Genomic DNA, 1,249 nt, shown 5'->3' on the forward strand with positions numbered 1-1,249 from the left:
CCCCCCCCCCCCATCAACATGAGTTGTGGTGCACTGGTTGCTTTACCCTTAACCAGAGGTCTCAGGTTCGAGTCCTGGATATGGAGAAAATCTTGTTGGGAGCTCCACCCCCGAATGGGCCCCTGCAGTGTGCAATCCGAATTTAGTGGAAGCTCCATTGTGGACTTCGGACACCGGGTGAAAAATAAAAAACAAATTAAAAAAACCCCATAACTAAGGGCAAACCTAGAAAGGATTGATGGGATGCATCTGAACCCTTGTGATAGAAAGTTACAATATATACATGATTAAAATTAGTTATTATGTATATGTACATAACATGTTGAACCTCATTCTACTTCTCCATGTCTTACTTCTTTATATTTCAAATCATCTTAGTGAGTATTTTCGCCGCTATTATGCATAACTTATGTAGAATAACATGAAGAACTAAATCTTGCATAAAATAATCTGTAGATTCGATCATAATTAATCTTCACATTAATAATATCTGCATAACTCCAATCCGCCATCAAACGCAATGGCAGAGCCATCATATCTTTAGGAGTTTCATCCGAACTCCCTCGTGAAAATTATATTATTTTTACATGGTTAAAATAACTTTTTAGATATATATATAATAGATGTTGAACCTTCTTCGATTTCATATATCTATTTCTTCAAATTTTAGACCTCTTAGCAAAAATTCTGACTCGATCACTAATCAAACGATCTCTTAGTGCTAACATAATCATCAATTGTGCAACTTGCTAAAGGTGATTTTTTTAAAAAGTTCATTCTCCAATTATCAAGCAGATTAATAATAATTCATTATAACGTGGAATCTACGAAGGTATTATAGAAAGTAGAAATAACTTTCTTGGTTTTTGGTGTGTGTCTATATTTGACTCTGCTGATGATTGACACTCGTCCTCCCTTTTTAGTTGGAAATGCAGAAATCCTAGTTACCATAATCAATTGACCTTACACTAAATTCTGTTTCATTTTAACGAGGCAGGGATCTTATTGGTCCTCTAATTGTGTTTGGAAAATATTTTCCTGAAAAATAAGTAAATTTTGAATTTATTTTTTCATGTTAAATTAGTGAATAGAAAATATTTTTCGAAAATGTTTTTTAGTGTTTGATTTATGAATGAAAATGTGAGTGAAAATGTTTTTTGAAAAACATCTTTTATTTTTACTAGAGTAGAATATAATTTATGAAATTGAAAATATTTTCTAGAGACAATTTTTTTTTGGGTGGGTGGGT

Source organism: Solanum pennellii, chromosome 12 (genome assembly GCF_001406875.1).
Source record: "Solanum pennellii chromosome 12, SPENNV200".
In the NCBI taxonomy this organism is placed as follows: Eukaryota; Viridiplantae; Streptophyta; class Magnoliopsida; order Solanales; family Solanaceae; genus Solanum; species Solanum pennellii.